We start from the raw sequence: 22,187 nt of genomic DNA, 5'->3' as shown, positions 1-22,187 counted from the left end.
GCGTAAGAGCGTGTGGATGATTGGAAAAATTCCAGAAAAATCAAAAAAATCATAGAAAAATGTGATCTTGAAGGCTGTGTAAAAAGATTTAGATTTGGCCTTCCCGATGTCTCAATTTTTGCATTGAACAGCCTCGTTTAGCGTGAAAATGCAATATTCCGGGTAAGTTTTTTAGTAATTTTCCTTTGAAGTTCATACGATATTATGAATTGTTGTGGAAAGAGATTTGAGAAAATATTTTCCGAGGGTATTTATTCGGATTTTTAGAAAGGAAAAAATGGATACATTGTGAGGAAAATAGGTTTTTGATTATTATATGTTGATTAGGGTGCCTTGAGGATTAAAGTGATGTGATTTGTGTAACTTTTGAGGGTTGGCATGTAAATCGAGATCGGGTACGCCAATCGAGGCGATGCACATTTTTCAAAAGTATTCCCAATCTCGTGAAAATATGAGTGGTTTTCTCCCAAGAACTTATATTCATGATATGATTGCTTATATATGCATGCTATTATGAATGCTATAATCATTTTGTCATATTACATGAAAAGTCGTGATGTTTGTATGGCACGATATTATTGGCATATTGTATTTGTGCATGGAATGGGATGTCACCCCAATAGTGTAGCCGTAATTCCCTAAGGGCAATTGATGGAATAACGTTAGGCTTATCCTGCAAAGGTTCGGGATTTTGTCTAGGATTTTATGCTAGGTTGTTAGGTAGGGAAGTCACACTAGGGCAAATGTTTGTTCATATTGTTGCATCATGCATTCATATATATGTTTTTGGACCTTCACTAGAAGTTTCATCTTCTAATGGGTTATGCCCTCAAAACATTCAACGTTCCAATTGAGACTTGCAGTTTAGGCAAGGAGATGTTTGAGATATGATGGCATGGGGTGACGTGTCCGATGGATTCAGCAGGTGGTTCCGGATATGTTTAGATGAGTTGGGAAATGGTTATGTATTAAGGTTGTCCATGTATTAAGGCTGTTGAAGATATGATGTTAACTATGGTGCGGATCTGTATTATATTGTAGTAAATTGATTATGTACCATATCAGGTTTCAATTATTGCTTCCAAATTTGTAATGATATACTGGGGGGTTTCTCTTTGAAATGCCGCATTTAAGGTATAAGGAATGTATTTAAGAAAGAGAATATGTATTTGTATGATGGGCCCCAACATAGTGATGCCCTCCAGGAGGACGGGGCGTTACAGAGTTCTTCTTTCCCCCGCCCCTTATTCTCTCAATGTCTCCCTCGAGCCCCTAGACTCGGTCCTGATAGCCCTCAAGGTTTTTAACCCTGTGCTCTAGATGGCTCTATTCAGCTTGGAGACATTTGACCTCTTCTATAAATTTTTGTTTGATCTCCTCAACCTTGGCCAAATTGGCCTGAGTGTTTGCGGTCACAATTACCTGTCATTGTATCCCCTACCAGGAAAAGTCAAATATTAGTAGCCATATCTAATAAAAGGGGTAAGTGCCAAAATGGTTCAGAATTTCCCATACCTCGACCAAGCACTGCTTCGCAGCATTTAAGGCGTTTGATGTGCACTCCATGAAATCTTGCTCATCACGAGGCAACATTGTGGCATAAGTAATCCTAGCTCCAACACCCAACTTCCTTGTCGAATCTGTGTTCAGAAGCCCTGGGCATACCTGGAATTTGTGCCCCTTCAATCATTAATGTCGGAGGTGGACCTCTCCTTGATGGATGGGTCCCATAGTAGGAAGTAAGGGCAGATGTTCCCTAAACTCTAATTCCAGCTCTCGGTGGGGCGGGCGTTCCGTTGGTTGTGGGAATGGCAAGTTGCACACAACCCGGTGCTGGCTGTGATATCTTTCCAACCGAGCTTGCTCCCACTGAGCCTTGATCTCTGCCTTTGCTACTTCCCTTGCCCTAACAATCTCTAAAGAGGCTCGCGTCCCTAGGTTCAATGGGTGATGGCGGCTTCGACAGAACTCCTTCCTCAAAATGCCTGCCAGAAGCCTACGGAGATGGCAGAAAATTCATATGAGACAAATCAAAGAAATCATCAAGCAAAGGCTCTACGTGTGGTCACCCCTGTCACGCTCATGCCTTCTCCCTCCATCCTGTCTCTTTTGTTTCGTCGTGTTAAAGGGATCTCCTTGTTGTAACATATTTTTTTGGTATATGAGAAAATGTGTTTGATGCAAAATCTATATTTGAGAAAATCATATTTTGAAATAGGCTTTCATATTTCGAAACAATGCATAAAAAAGTTTTAGACACGGAAGCTTAAATGTTTGAAATAATCCAAATGCATGAATGATGTTTCGAAACACTGTTCTCACATGCTTCTCTAGATGTTTCGAAATGATCTTAGCCTAAGGTTAAATGTTTGCTAAATCCTCATATCATATTTCAAAACCTATCTTGAATTTTAAGAAGTATGTTTCAAAACCCACCTTATCATGTTTCGAAACCTATGTCTCTGTCTACAGAGCATAAATCAATCGTTTTTGAGTTGCATATGTTTTGAAAGAAGTTTTCGAAGTATGTTTCGAAACCTTATATCTATGTTTCGAAACCTCTGACTCTGTGTCAGCAGAATATTTTCAAAACCAAGTAGCATGGGAGCTGAATGTTTGTTTAATCAAAAAGCATTTAAATATCTTTTTAAAGTAATTTCTCCATACCCTGCAATCTCATTTGTTAAATGACTAAGTGGAGACTGTTTTATATCCCAATGGCCATAAGATTCCTCAAGGATATTGTCTCCCACTTGTCTGTGTCTCTAAGTGCTTTGTCCAGTTGGAAGATGTGATGTTTCGAAACCTTAGTCTAGTTCTATGATGTTTCGAAACATAGTATGTATGTTTCGAAACCTACTTTTCTGATCTTGTCTCTAATGGCTATTTTCAGTCAGAACTTTGTTTCTTAATATATATAGCAGGTCTTTAAAGATGTAAAGACATCCACAACACCTAAGAACAAGAGAGAGCAAGGTTTCGAAACATACTATAGTAGGTTTCGAAACACACCTTCCAATAAGTAAGATTTCGAAACATACTCACATGTGTTTCGAAACATACTTAATAGAGAGGTCAGTTTTGAAACATACTCCTTCAAGTTTCGAAACCTAGTATCCTGCTAGCTAAAGTTTATCAAGTTTTTGAAAAAACACCGAATCCCAATTCACCCCCCTTCTTGAGATATATTTACCATTATATAGAACTGATATACCTGGGAAGACGAAGCAGATATATGATCAAATGTGGGCCCCAATTTCGATGAGTCAAAGCGAAGATGGGCGATCGAAGAAGACCTGCCCAGTTGAGCCGAGTGGCTAACCCCCACTCGGCACAACCGAGTGGGGGTCCACTCGGTCATGCCGAGTGGCCCCTCCTCCTTAAACTCGGCCATGCTGAGTGCCCCTTCGGATCAGCGATCGACTCGAGTCTCCCCCTTGTCTCGCCAGCCAAATGGGCCCCGAAATTCCCAGAATGGGCCACGAGAATCTCGCCGAAAATACCGTGAAGCCTCTCTCTCTCCTCCACTATAAATATGAGACCCCACCTTCATCTCAAGGTACGCAATTTTGAGTAATTGAAATACAATTTTCCCATTTTCTCTCGAGATCTGACTCAAGCATCGGAGGGTTTGCGCGGGGACCCCCACCCGCGTCCTAACAGTGTTCTCGTTTTGTAGGCCACTCATCATCAAGGCCACTCGTCACCAGGCCACTCGGTCACCAAGGCCACTCGTCATCTAGGCCACTCGTCACCAAGGCCATTCGTCATCTTTAGGCCACTCGGTCACCAAGGCCACTCGGTCATTTTGGGCCACCAGATCATCAGCCTAATCAGCCTATCGGCTCTATCAGATTATCAGATCTAGACCTTCACCAGATCCAATTGCTTGTCGAGATTCTCATCAGTAAAGACACGACTCCCAAGACTCTTGCGTCTATCCGCAATTAAAAATAGATTATTGTATTTTGGCAACAACAATTGGCACCGTCTATGGGAAACGCAAGACAAAAAGTCAACTTAAGAATGACAAACACCCGTGGACACCGACGAACTCTCTTTTAAGGCGTAAAAACACGCCTGCCACCACGGAACTCTCAGCAACAGGGAGCGCCTCCCACTATTCACGATTCTCAATAACAAGCAGCTCCTCCTCCCCCTCATAATGCTCAAACACAAGGAGGTGATCGCTCCATTTCTCCAAGACGACAGATGGGGAATCAACCAATCCCACCTCCACCTAACATTGGCTTAGGATCACTCCCTACTAATCAAGCGGGGACCTCATGACAGCCACCACGTACGGTCCCATGGGAAGAGTATGAAACATTGAGACAACAACACGTGGAAGGCATACAAGCACTTCGAGACATGGCTGGAGTACTCCAAAGTATGATGCTTGGAGGGACGTTGCCTGATACTCTGAAAACGTTTATGCCTCAGCCCGAGGTGGGAGCTGATTCCTACCAAGAAGCTACTCCCGATTCTCATTCTGGATCTACACCTCAATGGGAGGATAGGTCCAAATCGCCACCACCAAGAAGGAACCCTCATTCCATGCCCAGAAGAAATGGAAACCCAAGAATGGAAAATAGAACCAGAAGCCCTCAAAGGCGAAGGTATCATGAAACAGTGGCCAGTACACCAACAAGACATGACAATCAGACAACAACTACCATACGTGATGACATGAAAAGAGTAGTAGAAGAGGTGCTTGAGCGGAAAAACTTAATCCCTGCAACAGAAGAGCACCAACGTAGAAAATGTCCTTTTACTGCAGATATATTGGAGAGACCGCTGTCTCAAAAATTCAAAATGCCACAAATCACCCTCTACTCAGGAAAAGACGACCCATACGATCATGTTTAGAATTATGAGTCACTGATGATATTGCATGGATGGGATGACGACATAATGTGCTGAGCATTTTCCTTAACACTATCAGGACATGCTCGAACATGGTTTAATAGCCTTCCAAAAGCCTCTATTTCATCATTTGGGTAGCTTAGGACAGAATTCATCAAGGCTTTTGTGATTAATAGTCGAAGAAAAAAGGATGCCACATATTTGCTCAGCATACTACAAGGGAACAAGGAATCCTTATGTCAATTTGTGAATAGATTTCGCAATGCCACTCTTGAAGTCCCGTACTTGCCGGCTCAAGTGGCAGTGTCTGCTATGCTCCAAGGGACATGTCTCGCCTCTCTCCAAGAATCACTTTCGTTAGACCCTTCAATGTCCCTGGCTGATTTATTTGTCAGAGCAAACCGGTATATCCTCCACACTGAAATTATGAGGAATGTGGCGGGGAATGAAGACAAAGAAAAAAAGAGAAAGGAGCGCGAAGGGGAAGAAGAGTTTATTCGACGACAGGAAAGGATTAGAAGACCAGATGTACCTAAACCTCACTTTAACCATTATACTCGGCTTTTACAGCCCCGATCAACTATACTAGCCGCAGTAGAAGGAGAAGAACTCCTTAAACTACCTCGCAGAGTTGACCGACCTATGGGAAAAAATCAAGAAGAGTATTGCAGATATCATCGAACTCGGGGACATTCCACTGATCACTACAGAGAATTGAAGAACCAGATTGAGATGCTCATTCGTGAGGGGCACTTGCAAAGATATGTGAGAAACGAGGAAGAAGAAAACAGGGAACCCCGGCAAAGGGGAGGTAGATATGATGGGCATGAAAGGCCAAACCCAAGGCAACAAGAGAGAGGAAGAGATCGTCGGTAAGATACTCATGTAGACAATGAGCCGACTCAGCATGCCATTCACATTATTTCAGGTGGGGAAACCCTAGGTGGGGACACATCAGCCTCCCAAAAGGCATACGCCCGTCAAGCTTACCAAGTTAACTCAGTAATGGAGGTAAGAGATGATGAAGAGCCAATCACCTTCTCCCCAACCGATCGAGGTGATATAATACTCCCACATGATGATCTCATGGTTATCTCAACAGTCGTAGCCAAGCACCCCATCAGTAGAATTTTGGTAAATAGTGGCAGTTTTGTCAACCTAATCTACTGGAACTGTTTTGAACAAATGCATTTATCTCATGACCGATTGAAGAAAGTATCCTTACCTCTATATAGCTTCACTAGAGAAGCGGTTCCAGTTGCAGGATCTATTCAGCTGCCTATCACATTAGGTGTGGACCCCCAACTCGTAACTCGACAAGTGAATTTTATGGTGGTTAAAACTTCCTCGGCGGCATACAATATGATCTTGGGACGCCCGTTACTCAATGATCTAAGGGTCGTAGTATCCTCATGCTATCTATTGATGAAATTCCCCACACCAGCTAGAGTGGGACAGGTTCGAGGGGATCATAAAAAAGCACGAACTTGTTATGTGTCATCTACAAAAGGGAAAAGAGCTGAAGAAACCTTATCCATAGCCGAGAAAGCCATACATAAATCCTTGGAGGAAGGAGCCGCACGTAAACCTCAACCTGTTGAAAAATTGGAAGCAGTACATCTGAGTGAATCAGATTCTGAGAAAGTAGCATATGTGGGGTCCCAGCTTCCGAAACATATGAAAAGAGAAATTGTGAGATGCCTGGGAGAAAATTCAGACGTATTTGCTTGTAAACCAAAAGATATGCCTGGAATTAGTCCAGAAGTAATATGCCACCACTTGAATGTGGATCCCCCGTTTAAGTTGGTCCGACAAAAGAAGCGAAACATAGCCCCTGATAGGCTACACGCATTAGAAGAGGAAGTTGACAAATTGCTAAAGGCGGGCTTCATTCGAGAAGTATTATATCTAGAGTGGTTGGCCAATGTTGTTATGGTCCCGAAACCTAATGGAAAATGGCGTGTCTGTGTGGATTTCACCAATCTCAACAAGGCATTCCCCAAAGACTTATACCCGCTTCCATGGATCGACCGCCTTGTGGACGAAACGTCTGGATACCAGTTTCTAAGCTTTTTGGATGCTTTCTCAGGGTACCACCAAATAATGATGTGCCCTCCAGACCAGGAGAAGACATCATTCATCACTGAAAAAGGGACATACTGCTACCAAGTCATGCCTTTTGGACTCAAGAATGCCAGAGCCACTTATTAACGCATGGTGAATAAAGTCTTTAAAAGATTGCTGGGCAACACAATGGAAGCATATGTTGACAAGATGATCATGAAAAGTTGAGAGAATGAGTCCCATGTAGAAAAGCTAGCGCAGGTGCTTGGAGTCTTTAGACAGTACAAGATGCGGTTGAATCCAGCGAAGTGTGCCTTTGGAGTGCAATCTGGAAAATTCTTGGGATACATGATCACACAAAGAGGAATTGAGGCAAACACTGAGAAAATTCAAGCAATATTGGATATGGAACCACCAGCATCAACTAAGGAAGTTCAGTGATTGACAGGGCGAATGGCAGCTCTCAGACGTTTTCTCTCCAAGTCAGCTGAAAGAGAGCTACCATTCTTGCGAATATTAAGAGCAGGAAAAAAGTTTGAGTGGATAGAACAATGCCAAAAGTCATTCGAAGCATTAAAGGAGTATTTGAAAGAAGTTCCCCTATTAACACGACTAGAAACTGGAGAGACGTTGTACTTATACTTGGGGATAAGCGATGAAGCCATAAGTGCTGTATTAATCAGGAAAGAGGGACAGGTAGATCGACCAATATATTATGTCAGTAAGGTATTACAAGGCCTAGAGACACATTATCCTGTGGCAGAAAAAATGGCATTAGCACTGTTAAACGCATCCAGAAGGTTGAGGCCATACTTTCAGGCTCATTCGATCGTCGTACTTACAGATCAGCCCTTACGAAGTATTTTGCAAAAGCCCGAATGTTCTGGTCGCCTTACCAAATGGTCCATTGAGTTAAGTGAATATGATATTCAGTATCAACCTCGACAAGCTATAAAAGGACAGGCGCTGGCTAACTTTATTGTAGAATGCACACACTTCGGTAAGGTAACTGAAAATAAGCAAGCACAATGGTTGTTGTTTGTCGATGGAGCATCTGGTTCACAGGGAAGTGGAGCTGGGATAGTACTCGTATCCCTTGACGGAGAAATGTTAGAGTATTCTCTGCGATTTGCTTTTCCAAGTACCAACAACGTAGCTGAATATGAAACATTAATCACTGGAATGAGGATAGCAAGAAAATTGGAAGTAGCACGATTGGCTGCTCATAGTGATTCTCAGTTGATTGTGCAGCAGTTTTAGGGACAATATGAAACCAGAGAGCAGATAATGGCCCAATACTTGCGCAAAGTAAAAGACCTAGCACAGACATTTCAGAGTTTCCAATTAACACAAATAAACAGATCGCTCAATGGACACGCTGATGCTTAGTCTAAACTAGCATCCACAAGAGAAACAACAGGAAGAGTAGTATTTGTGGAGATGCTGCATCAATCAAGCATCGAAGAAAAAGAGGTATCATGCGTTGAGGCAAAAGTGGATTGGAGATCGCCCTTTTATCGTTATCTCACTACCAATGAATTACCAGATGATCCACAAGAAGCAAAAAAACTTAAGATGCAGGCTTCAAGGTTTACCATCATAGACGGGATATTATATAAGCAAGCTTACACTACACCTCTTCTCAAATGTTTAGGCCTCAAGAGGCCGAATATGTCTTGGCAGAAACTCACAATGGAATATGTGGAGAACACTTGGGAGCAAGAGCCCTAGCAACCAAAATTTTGAGAGCCGATTTCTTTTGGCCCACATTAAGATCAGACGCGTTAAAGAAAGTCAAATCACGTGACAAATGCCAACGTCATGCTCCAGTCCAATCTGCCCCGATATCTCAGCTGCAGCCTGCATTCCAGCCTATACCATTCACTCAGTGGGGTTTGGATATTTTGGGATCTTTCCCTCAAGCACCCGGGCAAAGAAAATTTTTAATAGTGGCTACTGACTATTTCACCAAATGGATTGAAGCTGAGGCATTGGCCACCATTATAGCACGAAAAGTAGAGGCAATGGTATGGAAAGACATTGTGTGCCGGTTTGGAATACCAAGAATTATCGTCACGGATCATGGGAAGCAATTCGATTGCGATTCCTTTAGGAAATTTTGTGATAGCCTAAGGATCCAGCTAAGGTTCGCTTCAGTGGCGTACCCCTAAGCTAACGGACAAGCCGAGGTTAGCAACCGAACCATATTACATGGCCTAAAAACTCTACTTGAAGGAGCTAAGGGCACATGGGCAGACGAGCTACCCACCATTCCTATTGAAATTTCAACTAAGTCCCCAAGATTGATGGCATATGAGGAAGAAGACGGTACTAGAAATTCTGAAGCATTGCGAGAAAATTTGGATCTGATTGAAGAGCAGAGGGATAGTACTGCCATGAAGATAGCTGCGTATTAGAGAAGAGTCGCCAGTTATTTCAATTCTCGGGTTAAGAGCAGACCCATGAAAGAAGGAGATCTAGTACTTCGAAGATCTGTTGTAACCAATGCGCTAAGGGATGATGGAAAGTTATGAGCAAATTAGGAAGGACCATACCGTATTCTAAAGCTGATTGGTCCCAACACTTGCATTTTACAAACTCTTTCGGGAGACACCATAGGGAAAACATGGAATTTGAACTACCTGAAGTTGTATACGAACAATGTACCTGAGAAAATATCTGCAATAACATAAGTCCTAAATGGGATCGTGGACGTAGGCACATTTGGCCAAACCACGTAAAAATGCTTGTGTGCAGATGGTTGTCATTTTATTTACATTTTTGGAAAGGGAACTCACATGCGATTGAGCCCGTTGCCCCACCTATGACCCGGCAACGAGGTGAAATGCGATAGAGCCCGTTGCCCCTCTTATGGCCCGGCAACGAGGTGAAATGTGACCGAGCCCGTTGCCCCGCCTATGGCCCAGCAACGAAGGGAAATGCGATCTAGCCCGTTGCCCTGCCTATGGCCCAGCAATGAGTGGAAATGCGATTGAACCCGTTGCCCTGCCTATGACCCGGCAACGAGGCGAAATGCGATCGAACTCGTTGCCCCGCCTATGGCTCGGCAACGAGGTGAAATGCGATTGAGCCCGTTGCCACACTTATGGCCCGGCAACGAGGTGAAATGTGATCAAGCCCGTTGCCCCGCCTATGGCCCGGCAACGAGGTGAAATGCGATCGAGCCCGTTGCCCCGCCTATGGCCCAACAACGAGGTGAAATGCAATCGAGCCCATTGCCATGCCTATGGCCCGACAACGAGGTAAAATGCGATCGAGCCCATTGCCCCGCCTATGGCCCGCCAACAAGGTAAAATTCAATCGAGTCCGTTGCCTCGCTTTTGGCCTGGCAACGAGATGAAATGCAATCACACCCTTTGCCCCGCTCATAGCCTGGCAACGAGGAAAAATACGCTAAAGCTCGCCACATCGTGCATAATTCAATAGCGAAAGAAAAGTCTTGGCCTTGTATCACTAAAGTCAGCAATAAAAGAATAAATCAAGCAATAAAGAGTGGAGCACATTAGGTAGGACAAAGAAAAAATATTCATTGATAAAACAATAGCTCTCCTTAAAAAAAAAAAGCGCGGGGGGGAGGGGAGAGAGAGCAACAGCGAAAAGCAAACTACAATGAGGGTTTACTCACGGGAGCGAGACTTGCGAGAGGAACGCTTATTAGATCCCAATGACACAACAGGAATCTCAGGAGGCCTTGTGGGAAGTTCCCCTTCTTCAACCTCGACCGTGTGAGGGATATCTTCAGCAGCTACGATAGGATCTTCTCCAAAGGCTCCGGATAGACCGCCATGCCTTCTTCCCCATGATTGAAAGGATACGGATTCCAGGGGCCAATCAAATTTTCCAAATCATCCACTAAGTAAGAGTCCAAGTAAGAAGGAATCATAGGCTCATACTGATGCCAATCTACTTGATGAGACTCCTCAACCTCGGGAGTAAGGAAAAGTTCAGGAAAAGTCTCTCCCGGACGCTGAGATTCTAGATGGGCACGGGCCAGATAAAATCCATATTTCAGAAAGCTGGAAGCATATTTTCCCTTCCTATCGGTTGAGAGACGATATTCCTTCACTACTTCAACCCGAATAGCCCGAGCATCCTCACGACTTATCTTTAGTTCTGACAGGCGTAAAGAGTGTTCCTGCAAAAGTGCCTCATGTTGCACCATCAACCCAACATTCTTGTGCTCTTCAACTTCTAGCTTGGAGCATAAATCTTTAATTTCCCCGTGAAGGCCCGAGGTACCAACAGAAGCCTTGGACAACCGATCATGCATATGCCCAATCTCTGCCTCTGCATTCTTCTTCCTGAGCTCCGCCCGACGAGCACGACCCTTTAACTCTTGACGCTCTTCGTTCCAGGAAAATTGGCGTTTCCTCCAGTCTGACATTTGGACCTCTACCTGCTCACGATAGGCCCTATCCCTAGCATTAGAGGCAATGATTCCTTGAATCCCTTGCACTAGGAGCTGCTCTGCTTCATCTCTAGTCTGGGCATAGTTACTGATAGAACACATATTCTCATACTATTAACCCTCAAATTTAGTCTTTTTGCACATTAGTTGTGTCCTTTTTATTCATCTTGGTTTCATTTTATAGGAATTGGGCTTCACACTATTTTACTTTATTTTTCCAGGTTTAGGGCTATGGGAGCATGATATGGGAGCATGATATGGGGCATGAAACGTCTTGATGGCAATGAGATATCTTAGAAATTGGAGAAAGAGAAGTAAGGGCAATTTTTGCAGATTTAACCTCCTGCACTTCCTTCAGTATTTTGGCCAAGATAAAGTTCCAGAATGAAGATGATGTCTTCAGAGATATTGCATAGGACTTCTAGGGCTTTCTGGAAAGGTATGGTTTGTCCAAATCGGAGTTCGTTTGGGCCTTCAAACAGCACTTCAAAGTCGGGACTAGGAAGTTGGGTCAAATTAGGAAAGCTGCACAGATGCTGATTCCTTAAAAGGGCCATATCTTGGGCGTCCGATATCCAAATCAAGTGATTCAAAAGCCCAAATTAATCTAATCTTCCTGATATACAATTCTTATGAAGAGGCCGAAGCCCATAACGCGCTCTAACCTATCCGAAATCGGCTATGAAGTGGCAGTAACCTAGGGTTTCCTCCTTAAACCCTACTTAAGCACCTTAAGTGGCCGATTTGGAGGGTATTCTTTGGAAGGACGTGAACAGTAGCCAACTTTCCTGCTCTCCACTGTTCTTATCAAGATGGAAGGCTAAGGTTCTGTAATTAGTTGCAATACCATCCTTGTTCCCGGTTTGAGTCTTTGGTTTTAATGGAAATCTGTTTTTTTTTTTTGTTTTAACTTTGTTGTTCTCCTGTTTCTGTTCTCTCTTAAATCCGTGTATGTGTTGATGCCGGTTGGATGAATGAATGCATTGTCTTTGTTTGAGAATCCAAGGTTTTTGTGCTCGTTTGAGGCTTTAACTAGAAGCAAGAACAATTAGTCTCGAATCTGTGCAATAAGGGGAATAAAAACTGATAAATCGAACTAAGAGGTTTCTGAAATCTGTTTATTGGTTTTCTTTCCAATCTTTGGCGGTTGTTAAAGGATTATTCTGCTTTTTGATTTGAGAATTGAAACTAAACAAATGGTTTATTGAGAAGGCGATGAAAACTGGGATAGAAGGTTGGTTTGCAATTGATTGCATCTTGATTTCTTGTGTTCTTGCTTATTTAGTTTTCTGTTTTTCATCAAAAACTTTCCCCCCCCCGTTAACCTTGTTTTGACAGATCCGTTGAAGGTTCGTTGGGAGACGACTTAGGGTTGCACTATTGCTGCAAATCCAAATCATCATTTATCTAATCTATTGGTGTTCGACAGCCCCGATCAGTTACCGCTAATAAATCATCTTGAAAGTAAAGCAAGATCGCTACGGGGCAAGCAACGTAGTTCAAAATTTTTGAACCTTACCCCGATCCCGGCGATTGGATCAACGTCGAAATCAAATCATTCACAAACAAATAAATAAATCTAACCTTTAGATTATCGAGTCATTCACGGATTCAAGCCATCCAAGCGTCCGGCCTTTAACTCATGATACGCGGCACGCGTCCGTTGGCAAGGAGAGCGGAATAGGAGTGCTAGCTCCTTCTCCTTTGCGCGGCTTGTGTATGGACGGAAAAAGAACGCCCTTATTTCGTATTGATGCCAAAAGAAACGAAGAAGAGTGAGTGGCAATACGTTTTTCAACTCTTGAAAAATGACACCAAAAACCCGTTAATTTTGGGCAACCCATAAAGGGATATTTATAAGGAAATATCATAGAGTTTCTAAAACCCTAATGAATTGGGCTAGCCCATTAATTCTAATTTAATTAGAATCTTAAGTGGGCTTATTCTAGTCCAACTAGAAATATAATTAAATGGTCCAATCCTTTTATAGGTTAAATAAAATATTATGACCCAAATCTAATTCAAGCCCAAATATATTTTATTTAATATTTGGCCCAAATCTAATTTGATCCAAATATAATATTTAATATTTGGCCCAAATCTAATTTAGTCCAAATATTAACTTAAACTCAAATATATTTTATTTCCTATTTGCCACTCCAATAAATAAAAAATTATTAAATTAGAAACTCCTTCCTAATTTAATCAATTGGCATTTTAGGAAACTCTTTCCATTATGACGACCCCTCGCCATATCGACGTCATTACGTCTATTTGTTCTTTTTCCGTGAGAACCTACGACGGCACAACTTCTTGCCGAAGTGTCCCACTTAATCATACGTCCACTCTCCTGGTTTAAGCCAGGGACCGTGCCTATTGCGTATGACTCATTAGGCTTCTGAATATGTTGGCAATGTGTCGGTACAAACACATAAGACAAGATTGGCCTCTAGCAAGGCATCATGCCTACCCAATTATTCAGAAGGATTCATAATCCGCAAATAACCTTTCACGAGCATGGTTACCGTGTAATACGATCCTCTCGTCAATGTATCTTATGTGATCTCAAGTATGGCGATGTGTTGCTTGATAACGATCACATGAGTTTTCTTCGGTCTTCCAGATATCTTCACTTAATTAGAAAGTAAATCAATAACTCCTTATTGATCTCTTTCACCATGGCTATGGATTTAAAGTGAATATCCACCGAAGGCGCCTTAGATACATCATCCTCTATCAAGGGATAGACGAGTCCCATCTTGGCTATGCACCCATCTCCATAAGCCTCATGATATACCCAACGATCGCCCACGTGCAGCCTTTGTCTAGGCCCATCGAAACGATGTCAAAGCATACCGGTCTTCTTATGAGATGACCGTGACAAACTCAGGTCCAAGGATTAGTTACACCCATCTCGTATGAGAATATCATCAACATATAACCAAAATGGATTCTCATGGCGAGTCATGTCCAGTGACATGTTCTCCAACATTGGTCACCTATGTACTTGTCTAAGCATCCCCATGCCTATGGGTGTGAGACCCCCATTGCTATCACATAGCAAAAACATAGCACATACAAGTCTTACCACAATTGTCAATGTCCATTCTTAACATTGCTACGATTTGGGACGTTTAATGATGTCTAGAAACTATGATGCATCATCTCACATCTTTATAGATTAATCACAGTATACATCATATGGACTTCTATCTAGTTTCATTCGGTTATTACAATAATAACAAGAAACTAATAGAATGACTTCTTATGAATTTGAACAACTCCTTATTCAAATAATAACATGATTACAATTGTCAATGTACAACATGCCCAATCTGATTGGGTCTAGAGCACCTACACTAACACGTCGTTCCTCTCAAGGGAGGATGGTGGAATAAATGATACGAGCACCAATCCCTGGTTCAGTAACAAAGTCTGTCTCTAATACCCCTGGGGAAACTTCAAAGTCCCGACCACTAAGTTTCGTATCGTCTCCAAGAATCATAGTATGTCTCACATCGCTTGGAATGGGAAGTATAGGAGGTGGCCTCAATGATTTCTCGCCTTTAAGACGACGACAATCCTTCCTATTGGGAATTACAGGATGGCGACATTCTTCCTCCACTCAGGCTATGCCACCAACAAACCGAGAAGATGAACTTCGCCCCTCTCGAGAATTGGGAGCAGGAGATGGGATGTCGACGGCCTCTTCATGAGAGAGAGGAATTGATGATGGACTTTCCGTATGAGAAGGAGCTTCAGCACTCGAGTGGTCGCCTCTCGGACGACGTCGCCTTTCCACCCTAGTGGGAGAAACGCCAGCAAGCCTACGTGACCGAGGGGGGCGAGAGCTAGTAGATCCCTCAGCTCCATGTGTAGAAACCCCAGTCGCTGTCGCAACATGTGCCTCCTCCTCACGGTGGCATCTACGCAACTCCATCAGCCTACCCAATCCAGTCATTTCTGCAAAAATCAATACAAAACATTTAATGTGGAAAAATAATGCGATAATGAAGAAAGGAAAGCAATGGCGAAAGATATTCTACCCCCAGGTGCACCCATCACGTAGACTACACACATGACATGCTATGAAATGCATATGTACACGATGATATCATTGATCACACGCATTGAGACCGTATGGGAATACGAACTAGCACCGCTACTTTACCAAGGGTGCCCCCAGACACCCCGACTTCGAAAGAGGTGGCCATAAGAATGATAGGTAGCATGAGAGGTGCAGTTGACACCTACGATGAGTAAGACATTGCATACACATATGATAAAGTATTATGTACCCTTACTTAGATGATTCATCATCTAACTTGGGCTTTGCCCCTGAAATATTCAAACGTTCCAGATGGAGATTGTAGTAGATACGAGGATGAATGAGGCATGAAATGACACTTAGCAGAGTGCATGATAAATGAAATGTATGTTATGTAGCCCATGTATTTAAGTTCTGCTACTTTGAATTTTGAACGTTTTGAGGAATGCTGATGTACAACCTTATTTATGGTTAATGAGGATGTAAGAATTGATTTATGATCAATATTAAGATATCATGTTCGATCCTTGCTTCCGCATTTGATGTGTATAATGATTCTCTTTCGAGAAAAATGAATGGGAATTCTGGGACGGATTTGAGGAAAGATGTGGTTTAGCATTAGTTTAAGAGAAAAAAAAAATTATTGTCCCAGAATTGTCCCAAGTTATAACGCGCCCAGGAAAATGGGGCGTTATAGGGAGAGTCTCATACACATAGCTATCCGCAAGGATCTGACACCACCAAATCTGACCTTGAACTTTCCTTCCTTAACTTGGAATGATGTAAAAACAAAATGAGCCAGAAGGCTCAACAAGCATAATTAAAACAAAAGGGAATCAATCACCATAACTAGCATTAACAAGGGTTCCCACAATATTCGTTCCCCACGTTATGTCATAAGTTATTGCATATATTCAGTATATCCACATCAGGTTTCACAAATTTGGGTGACACGTATTCATAATTATGCAAATGGCCATTCGGGCCGAATTCAAATTCTATACCATGCACCGTCATACACGTTCTCATTCACATTACTTTTCTTTACAACATGTATTCTCATGAAATGTTTCATATCATAATGCAACACACACACATGCTTAACAAAATACAAATAGCTCTTAGGCTCACACATGTCAATATGCTCAACGATATCGTATGCAATATCATAATCACATAATACTCATCACCCATCTGTTACCCTCTTTGGCATGGCAGCGCATGCCTAACCTGCCCGGACGTCATTGGCACAACGATAGCAGTGCCTTCACTTAGAGGCCGAGGGGACAAACACCCATCATAATCCTCACTGAACAATCACATATATACAATGTCATGTATGATCATATGCAACTCACACTACCATGTATATGCAAAGTCTTTACATAGTTGTTATGGGAATATTTATTCTGTTTGTTCCAGGTAAAAGCCTATATGGTTCACATTATGCAATCCACATCATTGAACTTATATTTGTATGTTTTTGACACATTTATGGCATAAGGCATTAGCCCCATATTCGTAAGTCAACACGTTGATACTTAACAGGATTCCAACATACAATTATGGGTTCGTCGTATGAGTAAATATTTGTATCGCCTCACATTCAAGATTAGGGACAACGTCCATTGTTACTCTCATAATTGGCGGGTCCAACATAGTTAATAATATTAAAGATTAGACGGAGGCTGGTTAGTTGATCGTCACAATCACATCGACATCGAGTCACCCCGACTCTCTGAGAATCTAACCCACATCGGTTCGGCATCATTTCCAAAGAAATAAGGACGATATAAAGCCCCATGAAGGTTGGAAATAAATATCACCAGGAGTCACATATTTAGTTCAAGCTCTCCGTTCACAAATTCGACAACAACTCACATATTATAAAATGGTTACCACACATATTTGCATTATTAATGCGTGGTACCGAGTCACAATAAGGGAGGGGATAAAATACGAAAAACAATGGAGACTCTCATAGGAAGTTAAGAACATGAGGGCAGGGTTAGGAACTTGGCTTTATTTGCCCAATTCTTGATCTTTTAACACTCCCGTTGTGAAATAAAACGTTCTACATAAAATAACAAGATTGCGATTCCAATTAATTAAATCTAATCACATAATCCGCATAATCCAACCATGAAAAATTTATAATTTAATTATATAACACCTCCAATAATTTAACCCATTTATCGAGATATTTTAAACACCGAATCTCTCCAAAATTCGCTGATTTTCTTCCCATTTTTCTCCCTCTTTCTCAAGCTATCCGCGCCTTTCTTCCCTTGTTTCTCCCTTTCCCCCATTTTCCTTCTTTGTTTTGGCAACAAAATGGCCAAAATTGGCCTTAAATATCACCAGGCGCGGTTGCTTGGCAGCCAAGGTGGAACGAGCGGCTTTCAGCGCACCACGTGGCGCGTCCAGCCACTGCCGCGCAACCTCCCCCCTTGCCCCGAAACTACGTCGTTTCGGGGTTTTTTGTGTTGGAAAAATTCCAACAATTTCCTCGCACGCGCTTGCTCTCCCTCGACTTTGAACCCTTGGCCTTCCTCGCGCGCGATCACCTGGCTGCCACTCGCCTTCAACCTATATGCGCTCGCGGTTAAATTTAAAGTAACCTGCGTGCCTCTTTGCCGAATTACACTAGCACCCCAAACTTTCTGGAAACTCCACTTACCTCCTGAACTACAATTTCTACTTATTCCACTTGCACCCCGAACTTTCTGAAAAATCCTAAATTTGCCCAAATTGATAATTTCATAATTACTTCCAAGTAAAATAATTAATTACCCTAATTCCCATTTCCTCAAAATATCATAAATAAATATTTTTTTCTAAAATCTCAAAATATTCTAAAATATCTGCACATACCGAAATTAATAATTATTACTTATCTTCCAAATTTTGGGATGTTACAATTATTAAAACTGATACCGAAGATGTTGAAAAATAACTCTTACTGAAATAAGAATGAAAGTGCTTAAATGAAAAAAAAAAAAAAAAAAAGAAACATAAATAATGTAGCACACAGATTTATAGTGGTTCGGCTCAACTAGCCTAATCCACTCCCTTGACTTCTCACCAAGGACTTTAACAATCTACTATAGGTTTTCCAGAACTCAGTTATAACCTCATGTTTTCACAGGTGCAACTGTAACTTCTACTTTTCATAGGCTGAGTAGTAACCAAATACAATTGTTTTTCAAGACTCAATCAAAACTACTGCCTTTTAAAGGATCATACGTAACCACTGCCTTTCAAAGGATCAAGAATAACCTTTTTTTCTTTTAGGGATTAGGCATAACCTCAATAATATAAGAAAGGATTATAATTTAAAACACTTTTGAGAAGCTCTTGCAATGATAGAGATCAAATACAAAAGTTGCTTCTCATAAATAAAAGAGAGATTTGAAGAATAAAGAAAATGAGCACTCTTTCTCTTTTTTCTTTCGGATAGAGGATGAAGACTTGAAGTATCCTTTTTGGCTCAAGAAAGTAATAGAAATTATTCAAGAACAACAAGATTGTTCTTCATCTTCATCTCTTTTTATATTTATTATCCAAAGAATAAAATTTGCAAGGACAATATTCTTTTTCTATAAAATAATCATTAGAATATTTAAATTTCATGCTAAATGATTGAGAAAAAATTTAGAGCTTTTTTAGAGCCTAAACGGTCAAAACTATGCATTAAAAACACTTGCAATAACTAGTTTAGCAACTAGTTTAATGACTCTATTTTTCAGCTTTAACACAAAATTAATCAACTAACTTTAGTTTTTACTCGAGTGAACTTCTTATTAGTCCACTAACAAAGTTTATTAATCGAGTAACTTTTTTCTACCCTCTATTATACTCAACACCTACTCGATTATGTTTATCAGCTACTCGATTATGCTTATCAACTACTCGATTGAACAAAGATATGAATTAAATACTTAACTATCACTTAAAAATAGTCGATTATATATCAACTTATACTCGACTGCTCACCAAAAATACTTGATTAAAACCTTATAATCATTGTTCAAACACAATTACTCGATTATAGACATACTTGACTAATACAAGATCTTACTCAATTATGCTTAACTCTGAGCTTTTTAAAAAGATATAACACTCAATTAAAACCTTGATCACTCGATCGCTTTTTATATAGTCGAACTTTGTAATAAATACTCAATTAATGAGAGCATTTACTCGAGTAATATTCAAATATACTCGATTTATCCTATTGCCTTACTCGACTATTATTCAAATAACATATATTGTTTTGAATATCATCAAAACACTTTCTTATCAACATAAGCATTTAAAAATCATAAATATTGAACTTAAATATAAAACTCAATTTTCTCATCAACATTTAATATAAACCTTAAGCTCAAACACACACAAGTGATGATATTCAAAACAAATATGCTATGAATGAGATATTTCTTATGAAAGTTGGTTAAAATTAACTTTCCAAATACATTTACTTGCTAGATAGAAAGCCTTTAAAGATAAATGAGATATTTTTAAGGAACCTTGACTTTGACAACAAGTTGAGAACAACACATGTATTACTCAACTAACAACTTACCTTTTCTAGATTCGTATAAGAATTATTCTACTTAGCACACAACATGACATATTCCATAGGAATATCATTACCCAAATAACTATTTATTCATATATCAAATATATACATATGAACCACACATAAGTCAAGTAATTTACATTTACTTGACTGAAACATATAGAACATAGCAAATATGTTGAGCTCACTATATGATACTCAAAACACAACATATATCACAAAGATGCCCTAACTTGATCATCATGAAATTTCACCAAGACAAGAGCACACATTAAACAAATAAATCATATCTATGATATATATTCCATAAGCTCTAAGGCATCATGATTTCTATTCTATAAACTCTAAACCATCACACACAATATGCTATGAATGCATACATTGAGTAATTCTTGAAAGATAGAATCTTTAGAATTCTATTACTCAAATGCATTCAACCTAAACATGAGCAACACTAGAAAGTATTGCTTGGAAAACATACAACATTTACATTCATTCAAAAAATATACTGACTATATCTAGATAGTTTAAACATCTTCATTCTTATACGAGTGATTAACCATTACTCGACTATAAGCATGAAAAAATGAATTTTCAGCAGCTTGACCAAATGCTGCTTGAAATCAACAATCCTATAAATACTAGAATCAAGACAAACAAACATACAACTAATAAAATCTTAAATGTTCTTTCATTAAATTTCAAAACATTGAGAGCCTTAAGAATACTATATTAAATATCAAATAGATAACTTAGACTTTATGAAATAGAATTTAGAATCACTTTCATATATACATTTGCTTAAGAGCAAAGATGATTGAAATATATCAAATAAAGCACATTGCCCCTAGATTTAAGAAATGCTTCCACACAATTTGGGTATTTAAGATATTTCCCAATCTTAAGTTTACTCTAAGTGTCACGAGGATATATGACATTTATTTATGACACTGATGCATTAGGATACTTAAGATAACCTTTGAAATCTAGGGCACCTATATGCATAACAAGCATATAAATAAGAGCAAGATTAATCACAAATATATTAAGCTAATTAGCACAACCTTAACATGAAGAACAAGGTAACATGATCAAAACTCAAATACTATTACTTTGAGTATATGATCACCTACTTAAACATTAGATATAAAACACAAAACACATTAATTTTAAACTTTGAGTAATGCTGACACATATATCACTTGGCATGGCATGAGCTCTACAAAACACTCATGTATTAACTTTAGGATGACCCTAAAGAGAAGCATAATAAGAGACATATTAATAAAGCATATGGCTAAAATAATTTTAGAATATATGAGAACATTAATAGAAAAATCATACTAAGAGATAAACTTATCACGGTTTCTTAACCTTATATATATTCTCAAGGCAACCTCAACATATATAACTTATCAAGATAGTCTTAATATATCTTTAAGCAATATTCTAAACACTTTTTCACATATACAAAATATATTAATAAGCCTATAAAAACATAATATAATAAGATTCTTTGAGATAATTCTCAAAGCATTCTTAGCCATATATGATATTGAATTTCATTACTTCAAAGACTCTAAAGTTCCTCTAAACACCCCCCCCACCCCGCGCGAAAGGAGGACAATGCTTTGAGTAAATCAAAATAAAAGACGAAGTAAAAAGGATAATTTACCTTAATTACTTCCCACATGTGATTTTTTTTATTTTCTTCAATTTCTTTTCAAGCTTTTTACTTATATATAACAAATGTGTTTTGCGGTAATCACGAACATCCTGTATCAGGAATCAATTTTGGAAGTGAAGAAGCATTTCAGATAACTGACATCTTATCCACGCCCAGCGGTTACGGCAGTGTTAAAGTCCAAGTCTATGACCCAGAGTTCACAAAACGTTTACTTGCCGGCGATTGTAGTGGCTTCAAGAATTTCAGCTTACCCAATTCTCCTTCTATTTCCTTCACTATCCCTCGCAATCTCACCACCCTCTTCAAGTGCAGGAAAAGCTATCCACTTAGCCCTTCAGCACATGATGAGTATTTAAACTACACAGGCTGTCATGATTTCAATTTGTACTACAACAAGCATCTACCAGATGATCATCACAATGTTTCTGCTTCGGCCGATTCTTTTCAAGGCTGCGAAACCATTCTTCGGCCTTTGACTAATTCGACGCCATCTAAAAATAAAACTGAT

General features: G+C 40.1%; 1 protein-coding gene and 1 pseudogene across 2 annotated transcripts in view; both read left to right on the top strand.

Moving 5' to 3' along the window:
- LOC127806289 (LEAF RUST 10 DISEASE-RESISTANCE LOCUS RECEPTOR-LIKE PROTEIN KINASE-like 1.1) overlaps nucleotides 1–22,187 on the top strand; it is a 95,596-nt gene that overhangs the window by 30,353 nt on the left and 43,056 nt on the right. The gene's annotated exons all lie outside the window — the stretch shown is intronic.
- LOC127805528 (LEAF RUST 10 DISEASE-RESISTANCE LOCUS RECEPTOR-LIKE PROTEIN KINASE-like 1.1) overlaps nucleotides 21,865–22,187 on the top strand; it is a 107,523-nt pseudogene continuing 107,200 nt past the window's right edge.

This window comes from Diospyros lotus, chromosome 7 (genome assembly GCF_014633365.1).
Source record: "Diospyros lotus cultivar Yz01 chromosome 7, ASM1463336v1, whole genome shotgun sequence".
NCBI lineage: Eukaryota > Viridiplantae > Streptophyta > Magnoliopsida > Ericales > Ebenaceae > Diospyros > Diospyros lotus.
The sequence above is the reverse complement of the archived record's forward strand: the minus strand, read 5'-3'. Positions and strand labels throughout refer to the sequence as shown.